This window comes from Suncus etruscus, chromosome 1, assembly GCF_024139225.1.
Source record: "Suncus etruscus isolate mSunEtr1 chromosome 1, mSunEtr1.pri.cur, whole genome shotgun sequence".
NCBI classification, from domain to species: Eukaryota; Metazoa; Chordata; class Mammalia; order Eulipotyphla; family Soricidae; genus Suncus; species Suncus etruscus.
In genome coordinates this window covers 183839565-183856064 of record NC_064848.1, presented here as the reverse complement: position 1 = coordinate 183856064, position 16500 = coordinate 183839565, and the positions used below count along the sequence as shown (strand labels likewise).

The following is a 16500-nucleotide window of genomic DNA, read 5'->3' as shown; positions in this document are numbered from 1 at the left end:
GCAGACAGCCAGGAGTAACCCCTGAGCAACCCCGGGTGTGGCCCAAAAACAAAAAAAAAAAAAAGAAGAAGAAAATAAATATAGGGGCTGGTGAGGTGGCGCTAGAGGTAAGGTGTCTATCTTGCAAGCACTAGCCAAGGAAGAACCACGGTTCGATCCCCCGGCGTCCCATATGGTCCCCCCCAAGCCAGGGGCAATTTCTGAGCGCTTAGCCAGGAGTAACCCCTGAGCATCAAAACAGATGTGGCCGAAAAAAGAAGGGAAGGGAAGGGAAGGGAAGGGAAGGGAAGGGAAGGGAAGGGAAGGGAAGGGAAGGGAAGGGAAGGGAAGGGAAGGGAAGGGAAGGGAAGGGAAGGGAAGGGAAGGGAAGGGAAGGGAAGGGAAGGGAAGGGAAGGGAAGGGAAGGGAAGGGAAGGGAAAAGAAAAGAAAAGAAAAGAAAAGAAAAGAAAAGAAAAGAAAAGAAAAGAAAAGAAAAGAAAAGAAAAGAAATATAGCTTATGTGATTAAACTCTTCATATAAAGAATTTTCTATCCAGCTTAACTGCGCCAGCATGAACCATTATTCTATTGACTTACATGAATTCAACAAACATGTTGCTAAACATAAATACTATTATTCTGTCTAGTTCACCAAGAGATTCTTAAAGTTTAGCATAGTGTGAAGAACTTACTAAAAGTTTGATGTCTATTTGGTGACTAAATAAATATCTAACTTTGTGCAGATTCATTATCCAAGATATTATGGTGCAGAAGTGGCAGAACACAGGGTCTAAGTCTATAAGAAGTATATGCCATAGGGCTGGAGAGATAGAGTGTATAGCAGTTAAGGTGCTTTCCCTTGCACACAGTTGGCCTGGGTTTTATTCTTGGCATCACATATAGTCCCCAGATCCCCACCAGGAATGATCCCTGTGCACCACTGAGTGTGGGTCAAAAACGGACAAATGAAAGTATGTGTCAGATATGAAACACAGAAGAGCTTTACACTGGCTTTCTTGTCACCATGGGTAAGTAAACTCACAGAATGAAAGAGACGGGAATGGGAAGAGGAAAGAGAGAAGAGAGAGAGAAAGAGAATATTATAGGAGAGAAAAGGAAAGTCACTGGCTTTAAATAATCTAAAAATAATTCTAGGGGCCAGAGAGATAGCATGGAGGTAGGGCATTTGCCTTGCATGCAGAAGGACGGTGGTTCGAATCCTCACATCCTATATGTTCCCCCCAAGCCTGCCAGGACTGATTTCTGAGCGTAGAGCCAAAAGTGACCCCTGAGCACTGCTGGGTGTGACCCAAAAACCAAAAAAGTAAAATAAAATAAAATAATAAAAACAACAATTCTAAATGTTGTTCTTAGCTTTTGCTACATGTTTTAAAGTTTGGTTTATGCATAATTCACTACACCCACTCGTATCAGGATATTTTTCATGTGTCAGTTTTACAGATATCTAAATTCTTTTTTTTTTTTTTTTTTTTTGGTTTTTGGGTCACACCCGGCAGCACTCAGGGATTACTCCTGGCTCCATGCTCAGAAATCTGCCCCTGGCAGGCTCAGAGGACCATGTGGGATGCCGGGATCCGAACCACTGTCCTTATGCATGAAAGACAAACGCCTTACCTCCATGCTATCTCTCCAGCCCCTACAGATATCTAAATTCTAAGAAATAGTAGCTATAAGGCTGATAGGGTTCCAGGAAAACTAAAGCTATCCGTTAAAAAAAAAAAAACAAAGACTAGAAGCGCACATAATTTGTAACATACCTCGCACTGCTGTGTAGCAAACCATCTAATCTGAGTCATATAAATAGCAGGGCAAGCACATACCCTATCTAGTTGAAACTAAGGCTTACTAAATACCTGCTATACACGATAAGGACTGCCAGAGGTGGTCATTATTTACTACTTCAACTAAATACCCATACAAAACTCAAGGGATTATTTTAAATACATTCAGACATACTTCATACTATTTGTTATAACACAAAGGCAAATGGAATGATCAAAACTCAAATCAACATGGGCCCTCATTTTTTTAAAGAGACATTAAACATGAAATTCTCTCACCAAATAAGTCTTAGGTCTGTTGAACTGTAAAAGCATATTTCTCTGATGTGAATAAGGTCAAATGCTATCAGTAAAATAGGGGAATGATGTCGGTATAACACAGAAATGACGTCTCAGTTTAGAGGAAAGTTCCCCTTTAAATTGAGGTTAGAAGTGATCAGAAGCAAGTTTTTCTTAGTCAAAAAGAATTTGTTAGCAATATATGAAGACCTTAAGAAAAACTCTGACTAGAGACAAAAGAGATAGATATAGCAGGTAGGGTGTTTGCCTTGCACACAGGCAACCAGGGTTCAATCTCGGGCACCCCTTATGGCTCTCTGAGCCTGCCAGGAGTGACCCCTGTGCACAGAGCCAGGAGTTAAGCCCTGAGCATTACAAATTGTAACAAAAAGATAAACTGAACATCCTACAGCTGTGCCTCTGTTTGTTCTGGATGCTCACAACTTCCAGTGATGCTTAGGACTTACTCTGGCTCTGTGCTCAAGGATTGCTCCTGATGGGCTTGGCGGACCATATTGGTACCACAGCTGAAGAATTGCAGCTCTCAGTGAGCACTGTGGCTGGGTATGCAAACACCGAACCTGATGTACCACTTCAGGTGGACACCACTGCCAGAAACATGTGACCTGCACAGCCATGTGTGTAACTGACAACAAGACATGCTCTGACCTTCCTTTTCCTCTTAACATGGTGACCAATAATACACATAAGAATTGCTCAGCCGGGGACCCGGAGAGATAGCACAGCGGTGTTTGCCTTGCAAGCAGCCGATCCAGGACCTAAGGTGGTTGGTTCGAATCCCGGTGTCCCATATGGTCCCCCGTGCCTGCCAGGAGCTATTTCTGAGCAGACAGCCAGGAGTAACCCCTGAGCACTGCCGGGTGTGGCCCCCCCCCAAAAAAAAAAAAAAAAAAAAAAAGAATTGCTCAGCCGGGCCAGAGAGATAGCATGGAGGTAAAGCATTTGCCTTGCATGGTTCAAATCCCGGCATCCCATAGGGTCCCCTACCAGGAGCGATTTCTGAGCGTAGAGCCAGGAGGAACCCCTGAGCACTGCCGGGTATGACCCAAAAACCAAAAACCAAGAATTCTAGAGATGTGAGCAGAGATTCCGTACTGACATGCTGCTCTATCTTGTTAGACTGAGTGATAATGGGGACAGTGCTTGCCTTGCACACTATTGACCCAGATTCTGTCCCTGCCTGGCACCCCATATAGTCCCTTGAGCCCCTCTAGGAGTGATTCTTTTTTTGGTGGGTTTGGTTTTTTGGGCCACACCTGGCGGTGCTCAGGGGTTACTCCAAGCTATCTGCTCAGAAATAGCTCCTAGCAAGCACAGGGGACCATATGGATGCCGAGATTCAAACCAACCACCTTAGGCCCTGGGTTGGCTGCTTGCAAGGCAAAAGACACTGTGCTATTTCTCCGGCCCCTCTAGGAGTGATTTTTTTGTTGTTTTGTTTTGTTTTTCGGCCACACCTGTTTGATGCTCAGGGGTTACTCCTGGCTAAGTGCTCAGAAATTGCCCCTGGCTTGGGGGGACCATATGGGACGCCTGGGAATGGAACTGCTGTCCTTCCTTGGCTAGCGCTTGCAAGGCAGACACCTTACCTCTAGCGCCACCTCACCGGCCTCTAGGAGTGATTCTTGAGTGCAGTGCCTGGGGTAAGCCCTAAGCACAGCTGGATGTTGGCCCTCAAATTAAATAAATAAATAAATAAATAAATAAATAAATAAACAAAAAAACAAACCATGATCACAAAGTAAGAAAGAAACCCTTCGCGTTGTTTGCTGCCATCTAGATTGGGGGGGTGGTTTGTAACCAGAGCACAACCAAGTTATTAGAATTCTTTATGAATATTTACTTATACATAAATGCACACATACACGGGCATAAAATGACAGACAGCAAGTGTCTGAGACTTAAAGCAGACTTTCGAAACAGTAATAAACCACCAAAGAAATTCTCTACTTAATAAATTAGAAAATAAAGGTCCTAGAGTCTGAAGCACATGCCTTTACATGCAAAAGATCCCAAATTTGATTGTCAGGACAGCCATGTATGTTTGTGTGTATATATCTGTGTGAGAGAAAGAGAAATAGAGCTAGTGTGAGAAAGAGCATACATTCTACAATAGAGACTAAGATTATTTCTTTAGAGATGTGGTTCAGTGGTAAAGCACATGCTTGCATGAGACTTAGGTTCAATCCATAGCACCAGGGGGAAAAGGGGAAGAAGAAAAGTCAAAGGAGCTAGGAAAAAGGCTCAAAGAGCAGGAATATAGGCTTAAGCTGGAACCCAGGGTTCGATCTCTGGTACCACTTGGTCACCTGAGTACAGCCAGGTGTAGGGTCAAGAACTGAAAAATTGGGGCCGACGCGGTGGCGCTAGAGGTAAGGTGTCTGTCTGCCTTGCAAGCGCTAGCCAAGAAAGGACCGAGGCTCAATCCCCCGGCGTCCCATATGGTCCCCCAAGCCAGTAGCGACTTCTGAGTGCATAGCCAGAAGTAACCCCTGAGCATCAAACGAGTGTGGCTGAAAAAGAAAAAAAAAAAAAAAAGAACCGAAAAATTAAAAAATATAAGATTAGTATACTAAATGGAACAACATCTCAAAATATTTTAACTGTAATTTAGAAAACTTTAAAAAATTATACTGCGGGCCCGGAGAGATAGCACAGTGGCGTTTGCCTTGCAAGCAGCCGATCCAGGACCAAAGGTGGTTGGTTCGAATCCTGGTATCCCATATGGTCCCCCTTGCCTGCCAGGAGCTACTTCTGAGCAGACAGCCAGGAGTAACCCCTGAGCACCACCGGGTGTGGCCCAAAAAAACAAACAAAAAAAAATTATACTGTGATCTTTAGAACATTATATAATCTCCCTACTTAATTACTGAGTTCAAAACTCATGCCCACAGAATGTCATCTGGTCTGAAGCAATACAAAGATCTCTCAAATAAACAGGGATAGAACTCCTCCCATACGACCCAGAGATATCACTCTTGCGTCTATACCCAAAATACAAAGAAATATTAATTCAAAAGGATATGGGGCTGGAGAAATAGTACATTGAGTAGGGAACTTGCTTTGCATGTAGCTAATCTGGGTTTGCTTCCAGGCATCCTATATGGTCCCCAGAGCACTGCCAGAAATTACCCTTGAGCATTACCAGGTGTGGTTTTCCCCACAAACAAAAGGATATATAAATGTACGCACACACACACAAACACACACACACGCACTCCTCTGTTCATCTCAGTGCTTAAAATAGCCAAAATATGGAAACCACTGAAATGCCCAACTGCAAATGAGTGGGTCAAGAAGCTGTGATAATGGTAGGGTGTTTGCCTTGCATGCAGCTGACCCAGAACAGATGGTGGTTCGAATCCCGGCATCCCAGGAGCCAGCCAGGAGCAATTTCTGAGTGCAGAGCCAGGAGTAACCCCTGAGTGCTGTGTGACTCAAAAACCAAAAGAAAAAAAAAAAGGAGCTGTGATATAGGGAGTGGCCAGAGACATAACACTGACGATAGGACAATTGCTTTGCATGGGGCTGACCATAGATTCAGTTCCCAGCACTCTTTATGGTCCTTCAACCCCTGCCAATATGTCCATGAGTGTACAGCCAGGAGTGAATCCTGAACACCAATTGATGTGGCAAAACAATAAAAAAAAAAAGCTGTGGTATATCCACAATATTATGTAGCTCTAAGAAAAGACAAAATCATGCAATCTGTCATGGCATAGATAGAATTAGAGGACATCATGCTGAGTGATGTCAGTCTGAATGAAAGGGACAGATACAGGCTGATCGCTCTCATTATGTGGGACTTCAAGCTCCACAGCAGGTAGCAACAAAAAGCCAAAAGCAACACAATGGGAAAACTGTTTCATACAACTGAGTTGGGTGTTGAAAAGGAGGGAAGAGTCTTGAGGACCAGGGTGGGGGGAGAGATGGAGGGGGTACTGGTGATGGGTGTGATTGTGGAATTGTATATATGTGAAACCACTGTTAATGGTATTATAAGTCACAGTATCTCAATCAATTTAAAAACTGTACAAATAGGGGCACAGAGGTAGGGCATTTGCCTTGCACGAGACTGACTCAGGAAGGACCTGGGTTCAATACCCGGCATCCCACATGGTCCCCCATGCCAGAAGTAATTTCTGAGCGCATAAGTAGGAGTAAACCCTTAGCGTCACCGAGTGTCGCCCAAAAACAAACAAAAAAAACCTGTACGAATAATTTTTAAAAACTTAAGTTTATGCTAAAAAAGTTTTACAGTTTTCTTCTATTTGGGGGTGGGCAGTGCTAAAGCAATATTCAATCAGCCTAGGCCTGTAGTTTATTAAAGTGAGGGCAGGAGGACCTGCCCTGGGTGCCCTCAATTACCTGCCCACCTTATGGTACTTGGGGGCTTCTGGGACTACTCCCAAAGGTGTTCAATGACATCCAGGGGTTGGCTGCTTAACCAATTTAAGCATTAACTATTTCTTTTAACAAGGTTTTTATTTCAGTTTGGAGGCCATATCAATTGGTGCTCAGGAGTTACTCCTAGCGCTGCACTCAGCAATTACTCCTGCAGGGCTCAGAGGACCACATAGGGTGCCAGGGATGGAACCTGGGTCAGGTGTGTGCAAGGCAAGCATGCTACCCACTCACTGTACTACCTCTCTGACCCCATAACCTACGTACTATTTCTCTGACTCCATGTTCTATTTTATACAATAAGTTCTACTTGCTTGAAATGAATGAAAGCACAACACATCCCTTTTTTCCTAAAGGATATTTCTCCAACACTACACTTTTTGGGATATATTAAGAGGGATTAACTCCTTAAGTCCTTAAACTGCTATGTAATTTTAACAAATAGAGAATCATTTGCTCTTCTGACCTGAATCTTTTGTATAAAACAAGAATGGATGATCAACCAGGCTTTCATGATAGTACCAATAACTAGGGTTAATTAAATTTATTATTGATTTGGGGGGGCATATCTAGCAGTGCTCAGAGGTTACTCCTGGCTCTGAACTCAGAAATCGCTCCTGCTGGCTCAAGGGGCCATAGGAGATGCTGGGAATTGAACTCAGGTCGGCCACATGCAAAGCAAACTCCCTACTGGCTGTGCTATTGCTATAAGCAAGGTAGATGTCTTATAACCTGTATCATTTCTTTAGCCCCATCATTTTTTGGTTTTAGCAATAATTTAAGCTATTCATTTTACCAACATAAAGAATGAGAGCCAAGGGGCTGAAGAGAAAGCACAGCGGTAGGGCATTTGCCTTGTACGCAGCCAATCGAGGACACACAGTGGTTCAAATCCTGGCATCCCATATGGTTCCCTGTGCCTGCTAGGAGAGATTTCTAAGCACAGAGCCAGGAGTAACCCCCCTGAGCACTGCTGGGTGTGACCCAAAAACCTAAAAGCAAAACAAAAAGAATGAGAGCCAAGTATACAACTACAACCTTGCCAAAAGTTACTCTCTTATCTATCTATCTCTTACCTATCAAATGTGTATGGAAGTGGTGATGATAATTAGCATTTATTATGATTTATAGCTTATATAAAGCACATTAATTACATATTCACAAGTGCCTATTGTGTGTGAGGCACAGTGGAAGTTTCAACCATAAAGGTATTCAGAGATGTGAAGAAAGAAAAATAAATCAATATTACAATCAGTGAGATAAGTAAAAGTCTTTTGTTGTTGTTGTTTTGTTTTTGTCTTGTTTTAGGGCCACACCTGGTGACGCTCAGGGGTTCCTCCTGGCTATGCACTCAGAAATTGCTCCTGGCTTGGGGGATCATATGAGATGCAGGGAGATCGAATTGAGATCTGTCATGGGTTAGCGTGTGCAAGGAAAACACTCTACTGTTTGCACCACTGCTCTGGCCTCAATACAGTCTTAAAAAGACAATAAAGCACAGAGTTTAAGAGTTCAAACTCTAATCCAAACTACACTAAAATCCAGTCTGGGACCAAAGAAATAAGTTAGTGGGCTGAGTACAAGCTGTGCATGCTAGAGGCCTTGGTTCGTTCAATACCTAGCAACCCATAGGGTCAACCTGAGCTAAACTGGAAGGCACCCTCAACACAGAGCTGGGAATAGCTCCTGGGTGCTGTCAGGTGTGGCTTTATACTTATGAAGTAAGTTTCTGACAACCTTTTTTTTTTTTTTGATTTTTGGGCCACACCCGGTGGCACTCAGTTACTCCTAGCTATGTGCTCGGAAATCGCTCCTGGCAGGCACGTGGGACCATATGGGATGCCGGGATTCGAACCACTGTTGTCCCAGGTCGGCCGCTTGCAAGGCAAACGCCCTATCGCTGTGCTATCTCTCAGTCCCCTCTGACTTTTTAGCTGAGTAATTGTAGACAAATTACTTAAACTCTCTTACACCTCAATTTCCACGCATGCTAATTAAATGGAGATAAGATTGCCCTTGAGATTAGATGGGTCAGTATGTTTATGGTTTGTTTTGGTTTTGGTTTTTCTTTTAGACTGGCTGTGTTTAGGGCTTAATCCTGGTTCTATGCTAAAGGATGACTCCTAGATGGCTCAGGGGACCATACAGAATGCTGGGGATTGAATTGAACTTGGATTAGTCACATATAAAGCAAGTAATTTATCCACTATACTATCTCTCCACCCCAAATGAGTCACAATGTTTTGGTTTGGTTTGGTTTGATTTGGTTTGGTTTTTGGTTTTTTGGCCACACCCTGTGGTGCTCATGGGCTACTCCTGGCTCAGCGCTCAGAAATCACTCCTGGCAGGCTCGGGGGACCATATGGGATAATGGAGACTGAATCCGGGGTCTGTCCCAAGTCAGCCGTGCAAGGCAAATGCCCTACCTCTGTGCTATTGCTCTGGCCCCCAGAATTACAATGTTTTTTTGTTTTGTTTTGTTTTGTTTTTTATCTTTGGGTCACACCCGGCAGCTCTCAGGGGTTACTCCTGGCTCTCTGCTCAGAAATCGCTCCTGGCAGCTCGGGGGACCATATGAGATGCCGGGATTCGAACCACCAACCTTCTGTATGCAAGACAAATGCCCTGCCTCCATACTATCTCTCTGGCCCAGAGTTACAATGTTTAAATGCTTACAAGAGTATTTTCAAGTACTATGCACTTTTGTTTCTTTATAAAACCAATTCTCCTGGGGGATTTTGTTTTGTTTTTGGGGAACCACTTTCAGAAGTGCTCAGGAATCACTCCTGGCACTACTCAGAATATCATATGTGGTTCTGGGGATCTAATGGGACAGATCAAATGGAATGTAAGTGCCTTACTTAACTCCTGCACTATTTCCAAAGCCCATATAATATATTTTTTTGTTTTAATGCAGAAAAAGAGATGATGAATTAATGCAAAAGGTGGTTAAAGTGTCAAAGAAAGTTTCAGAAATGAGATAAAGCTCAAGTTGATCTTGAAGAACAAGCAGTCGATGTGATAGAGCAGGAAGGAAGGGAGTGAAAGGGGAAAGGGAGGGAAGGAAGGAAAGAAGGGCAGAGGAAGGAAGGGGAAGAGGGAGTAATGAGGGAGGAGGGACAAGAATGAAGCCATGTACACACTTTATCTTAAAAGCATCATCTGTTCCTAGTTCACAACTGAAGCTCAGCATATAGTAACTTTCCCAATGTCTTTGCTGATAAGTGAGGGAATAATCAGTTAAGTTTCTAGTCCCAGTTTAACTTTTTTTTTTTTTTTTTGGGCCTTTCTGGCCCACACCCAGTGATGCTCAGGGGTTACTCCTGGCTATGCGTTCAGAAATCGCTCCTGGCTTGGGGGACCATATGGGACACCAGAGGATCGAACCGTGGTCTGCAAGGCAGATGCCCTACCACTTGCGCCACTGCTCTGACCCCATCTAGTCCCAGTTTACTTACTGTCTCCTACTGAGTTAAATAGTACACAACACAACAATTATTTCAATAGATATATAGATCTTTTTTTTTTTTTTTTTTTTGTGGTTTTTGGGTCACACCCGGCAGTGCTCAGGGGTTATTCCTGGCTCCATGCTCAGAAATTGCTCCTGGCAGGCACGGGGAACCATATGGGACACTGGGATTCGAACGGATGACCTCCTGCATGAAAGGCAAACGCCTTACCTCCATGCTATCTCTCCAGCCCAGATATATAGATCTTAAATAAGGCAAGGGCTGAAATGCTATCATTAAGCAGTACAATTCATAACTCCCTTTAGAATGCTCTGAATCAGGGCCGGAGAGATAGCACAGCAGTAAGGTGTTTGCCTTGCATGCAGCAGACCCCGGAGGGACCTGGTGTGATTCTTGGCATCCCATATGGTTCCAGCCTGCCAGGGGCGATTTTTGAGTGCAGAGCCAGGAGTAACCCCTTAGTGCCGCTGGGTGTGGCCCAAAAACCAATCAATAAATAAAGTTTAAAAAAATAAAATACGGGGCCTGAGAGAGCATGGAGGTAAGGCATTTTTGCCTTGCATGCAGAAGGACAGTGGTTTGAATCCCGGCATCCCATATGGTCCCCTGACCCTACCAGGAGCCATCTCTGAGCATAGAGCCAGGAGTAACCCTGAGCGCTGCTGAGTGTGACCCCAAGACAAAAAAAAAAAAAAAAAGAATGCTCTGAATCTTATGTTAATTCACAAGAATACATTTCAATATTCAGATATTTTTTACTACTTTATAGACTAAAAATTCACAATACTGCGGCCGGAGAGATAGCACAGCAGTAGGGCATATGCCTTGCATGCAGCCAACCCAGGACCAATGGTGGTTCGATTCCCGGCATCCCATGTGGTCCCCTGAGCCTGCAAGGGGCGATTTCTGAGTGCAGAGCCAGGAGTAACCCCTGAGTGTTACCAGGTGTGACCCAAATACAAAAACAAAAAAAATTCACAATATTATTGTTAGTTTGGGGTCAACACATGGTGTTGCTTGAAGACAACGGCAGTGCTGGGGATTGAACTAGGATTGGCAGCATGCAAGGCAAATGTCTTAACCCTCAGAGTCTCTCTCTCTGACCCTGCCAATTTTAATTAACTTTTCTGCAACAATATTATGGTTATTCCCAATAAATTTGTAGACTTTAAACTTGGTGTGTAAAATGGGAGTTATAGAACCAAAATTTTCAGTGCAAAGCATCTACATCACAGGCTTAGCAGCATTACTTATTAAGTCCTTCATTTCCAAAGATACTCATAGATAAAACTGGGATATATACACCAGAAAAGCTATCAATACCAATAAATAATTTAACTTTACAAGAAGCAAGCATTTAAATGACAGATCACTGGGCTATGCTTTAGGTAAACATTACAAATTATTCTCAGGGCCGAAGAGATAGCACAGCGGTAAGGCATTTGCCTTGCATGCAAAAGGACGGTAGTTCGAATCCCTGCATCCCATATGGTACTCTGAGCCGGGGGCGATTTCTGAGCGTAGAGCTAGGAATAACCCCTGAGCGCTGCCGGGAGTGACCTCCCAAAAGAATTATTCTCAGAAGCCTGTATTTTATGTAGTTGTAAAATAAAGTTAATTTTAAAGCAGTATCATGGAATAAAATCTGATGTGAAATAACGATTTTTTAAGACATCCATCTAATCTAATTCATTATATGTATGGAATAAAATTAAGAAATGTCTATCACGGGCCCGGAGAGATAGCACAGCGGTGTTTGCCTTGCAAGCAGCCGATCCAGGACCGAAGGTGGTTGGTTCGAATCCCGGTGTCCCATATGGTCCCCCGTGCATGCCAGGAGCTATTTCTGAGCAGACAGCCAGAAGTAACCCCTGAGCACCGCTGGGTGCGGCCCAAAACCCAAAAAAAAAAAAAAAAAGAAATGTCTATCACTTTCAGTTTTAGACAAAGCTTATATAAAAATAAAACTTCGGGGCCGGAGAGATAGCATGGAGGTAGGGCGTTTGCCTTTCATGCAGAAGGACGGTGGTTGGAATCCCGGAATCCCTGTGCCTTCCAGGGCGATTTCTGAGCATAGAGCCAAGAGTAGATCCTGAGCGCTGCCAGGTATGAACCTCTCCAAAAAAATAAAAATAAAAATAAAACTTCACAGCGTTTTTTTTAACTCACGAATTTAAATGAAATTTTAGTTACTTTCAAGTATCAACTGTTAACAACATTTCTATTTAAAACAGGCAAACTAAAACAAAAACAAACAAACAAAAACAGGCGAACTGAGGGAGATAGCATGGAGCTAAGGCATTTATTTGCCTTGCATGCAGAAGGTCCGTGGTTCGAATCCCGGCATCCCATATGGTCCCCCGAGCCTGCCAGGAGCAATTTCTGAACATAGAGCCAGTAGTAACCCCTGAGCGCTGCCGGTGTGACCCAAAAACCAAAATAAATAAATAAATAAATAAATAAATAAATAAATAAATAAATAAATAAATAAATAAAACAGGCAAACTAAAATATACTACTTTTCACATTCTCAGCTTTAGCAACCTTAACTTTCACCTCCTGGGACCAAAGAAGAATCTAAGACTAAGAAGGAAACACTGCAAGATGTAGAACATCTTTCCATCATTTGATTCACAAATGTATCTACAGAAAGAGAATGTCATTTCAAGAAAGGAGTGAATTTTAAAAATTAAATCACTGTGAAGATACAGAACTGAAAAGTTGTTGTTAGTTGAGTTTCTGTCATACAATGTTCCAACATCCATCCCTGCACTGTTGTTCAATTCTGGCTTCCAATTTCCCCAGTTTCCTTCCCATCAGCCAACCCCACCCTGCCTCTATGACAGCTACTTCTCTCTTCTCTCTCTCTCTCTCTCTCTCTCTCTCTCTCTCTCTCTCTCTCTCTCTTTTCCCCCTCTCTCTCTCCCCTCTCTCTCTCTCTCTTCTGTCTCTCTCTCCCTCTCTCTCTCCCTACCTACATGGCAGCCACTTCTCTCCCTCTCCTTCTCACCCAGAGTTTACTCCTGGCTCTGCAATCAGGAATCACTTCTAGTGGACTCAGGAGATGCTGGGGATTGAACCCTGGTTATATAAATAAATTTCTTTTTTTTTCTTTTTTTTTATATGAATAAATTTCAGTACAGTACCGTTGGGGCCAGAGCGATAGCACAGCAGTAGGGTGTTTGCTTTGCACACAGCCAATATGGAACAAACCCAGTTTGATTCCCCCATATCCCATATGGTCCCTGGAGCCTGCCAGGGGTGACTTCTGAGCGCAGAGCCAGGAATAAACCCTGACACTGCCGAGTGTGACCCAAAAATCAAAATTAATTAATTAATTAAAAATAAAAAGACCAGAAGAAAATATACACAGAACTATATATTTTTGGGGGAGTGAGGAGGATTTCTTCATTGGAACCTGGGTCAGTAGGATGCAAGGCAAGATCCATAACCCCTGTATTATCACTCTGACAGAGTAAAGTGTTTGTTCTGTATCCCACTGACCCCAGCCACAGTAAGCTCAGTTCTGTTAAGCTCTGCTCTTGCCTTATGTGTCTTAGACATTAACCCCTTATCAGATGGATATTGGGTGAGCTTAACAAGGAAAAAAAATCTAACCCCATTAAACATGGGGGAAGAACAAAAACTTCGTCAAAGAAGAAATGTAGATGACTGAAAGGCACATGAAAAAATGCTCCACATCATTTATCATCAGGGAGATGTGAATCAAAACAACAAGGAGATTACCATCTCACACCACAGAACCTGGTACACATCACAAAGCACAAGAAAAACAGTACTGGGCCGGGCGGTGGCGCTAGAGGTAAGGTGCCTGCCTTGCCTGCGCTAGCCTAGGACGGACCGAGGTTCGATCCCCCGGCGTCCCATATGGTCCCCCAAGTCAGGAACGACTTCTGAGCGCATAGTCAGGAGTAACCCATGAGCGTCCAATGGGTGTGACCCAAAAAACAAAAAAAAAAAAAAAAAGAAAAGAAAAGAAAAAAAAAAAAGAAAAACAGTACTGGTAGGGATGTGGGGAAAAAGAAACTCTCATTCACTGCAAATGGGAATATCGACTGGTCCAACCATTTTTGGAAAATATGGATGTTTCCTCAAAATAAAAAAAACCCTAGACATTGAGCCTCCATATGATCTAGCAATATGGCTCCTGGAAACCTATCCTAGGGACCCAAAACCAGTGCAGAAAATCCCTCGGCACTCTTAATTCACTGCAGCACTATTCACAATAGCCAGAATCTGGAAACAATCCAACTGCCTGAGAACAGATGAGTGGATAAAGGAACTGTGGTACATTTACACAACAAAATACTATGCAGCTATTAGGAAAAATTAAGTCTGGAAATTTGCTTATACATGAATGGATATGGAGAGCATTATGCTGAGCAAAATGAGTTAGATGAACAGATAGACACTGAATGACCACACTCATTTGTGGGATTTAAGAAAAAGATAGTCTAGTATGGTACTAGTATCTAAGACAATAGAGATGTGGGTCAAGAGGTCCAGTCCAAGGTAGGAATCTTGCAACAAATAGCAGAATACATTTAGGGCAGAGAAGGGACCACTATGATAATAATAGTTGGAAACTATCACTCTGGACAAGAACTGGGTGCTGAAAGGAGGTAAAGTGATTATGCATGATACCCCTTCAGTAACAATATTGCAAACCACAGTGTCTAAAAGGAAAAGAGGAAGGAATTGGAGGGGTGGGAGAGAGGTCATGAACAACTTTGTAACTGTACTCAGTGATTCAATTAAACATTTTATTTAAAAAAAATATAACTTCTCAAGGTTGGAGAGATAGCAGAAGACAGGGCATTTGCCTTGCACATGGCTGACTGACCTGAGTTACAATCCCAACACCCCATACTCAGGAGCGAAGAGCCAGGACTAACCTCTGAGCACTGCCTGGTGCCCCACCTCTTCTTCCCAAAAAATACCCTTCTCTGAAGATACGGCATCTTGAAAATGGTTGGTTTGCACAGAACTGTGAATGTTACCGATTCTGTCTTACTGAAACATGCCCAGTCATTCATAGATTAACAAAGAGAATCATATTCCTGAGAGGGTAATTAGGACTTCTACGTGAAAAAAGCATCTTCCTATTCTTCTCCCAGAAGTAGCTAGTTGAAGATAACTTTGTATAATGGAAAGAGGCTTTCATCCTTACAGAGTGTTAAACGACCATATGCTCTGTGGTTTAGCCTGGAGTTCATATTTTAATGTCAAGTCACCAATAACAGGCTGTGTCTCTGGCATGATGCCTGAACAGTGCATGCATTTAAATCTGGTCTTAAGACCCAGGCTTTTCTTTCCACCTGTAGAAAAGGGGAGTTGTGTTGTGGTAAAACATACAGATTCTGCCTGACCCCCTCCCTTTACTATTTTCTGCCACTTTTTTTTTTTTTTTTAATTTTACTAGAAAGTTGAACCCCCTTGAGAGTAGCAAACACTATCTCAAAACGAAACTAGGTCACTGCATCTACAACAGGCAGTGGGTGGTATCAAAAGCTGTTTGGAGCTTAACTTTGAAATTATTCGCTTCTCTTTGAAGTGGTCACCTTTTAATTTAGAGTGGTTTAAATTTTAGAATTTCCTGGAGCACAGAGACGTTTTTAGTATTTTTTATGTGGTTGTTGTACACAGCATATGGAAAGCTTATCTCCAAACAACGTGTTTGTTCAATACAACCAAAATAGAAAAAAAATTTATATGTATATTTCCGATTTGAGGACTGTAGTCAAGAAGCACTTGACTAGGTATTTTTGGTGACTATTTTGGTTTTTGTTTTTTTGGGTCATACTCGGCATCGCTCAGGGGTTACTTTTGGCTCTGCGCTCAGAAATCACTCCTGGTAGGCTCGGATCCTAGGTTCTTTTTTGTTTTGTTTTGTTTTTTGTTTTTGGGTCACACCCGTTTGACACTCAGGGGTTACTCCTGGCTATGCGCTCAGAAATCGCTCCTGGCTTGGGGGGACCATATGGTCGAACCGCGGTCTGTCCTACGCTAGCGCTTGCAAGGCAGACCTTACCTCTAGTGCCACCGTCCCGGCCCCAGATCCCAGGTTCTTTTAGCTTTTAAAATATCTGGGTTTTGGGGGACTGGAGAGATAGCATGGAGGGAGGACCTTTGCCTTGCATGTAGAAGGACAGTGGTTCAAATCCCAGCATCCCATATGGTCCCCCAAGCCTGCCAGGAGTGATTTCTGAGCGTAGAGTCAGAAGTGGCCCTGGAGCACTGCCGGGTATGACCCAAAAACAAAACAAAAAAAAAACAAACAAAAAAAAAAATCTAGGTTTTTGGACCAGAGTGATATATAGTATAGTGGGTAGGTCATTTGCCTTGCAAGTGGTCAACCCGGGTTCGATCCCAAATGGTTCCCCAAACCTATCAGGAGTGATTCCTGAGTACAGAGACAAGAGTATGCCCTGAGCACCACTGGGTGTGACCCAAAAACAAAAAATTAATAATGATAGGTGGAGCTGGAGTGGCACTAAAGTGGGTAGGGTGTTTACTTTATACA

At 43.0% G+C, this 16500-nt stretch overlaps 1 protein-coding gene across 1 annotated transcript in view; it reads right to left on the bottom strand.

Annotated features, from left to right (window-relative positions):
* The window catches only part of ZNF652 (zinc finger protein 652), a 60101-nt gene that overhangs the window by 17293 nt on the left and 26308 nt on the right, over positions 1-16500 (bottom strand). The gene's annotated exons all lie outside the window — the stretch shown is intronic.